Consider the following 362-nt stretch of genomic DNA (forward strand, 5'->3'; position numbering starts at 1 on the left):
GCTAGCTGCGGTGTTGAGACTGACTTCTACAATAGTTTGCTAGTGACAACATTGTGTGTGTGATCTTTCATCGCTAACGTTAGTCCGCAGTGGGAAGGAGAACTAACTACTGAACTGGTGTATTGATCAGCGAGGTAACTTTGCATGAGAGAAATGGTAGCATTCGTTAGGCTCAAGAAGAAAAGTAACGTTCAGCGGATTTAGGTTGACTTACAGGAAGGAAAGAGCAGGTGAAATAATTAAAAAAATATACCCAGGCGAACATAATATACTTACGAGTAGACATAAGATCAAAAGACAATACATACCACACATTTCATAAGCCTCATGATGTAAAAATTCCTTTTATTAGGCATGATTGC

The sequence above is a fragment of the Etheostoma spectabile genome, chromosome 4, assembly GCF_008692095.1.
Source record: "Etheostoma spectabile isolate EspeVRDwgs_2016 chromosome 4, UIUC_Espe_1.0, whole genome shotgun sequence".
Classification (NCBI taxonomy): Eukaryota; Metazoa; Chordata; class Actinopteri; order Perciformes; family Percidae; genus Etheostoma; species Etheostoma spectabile.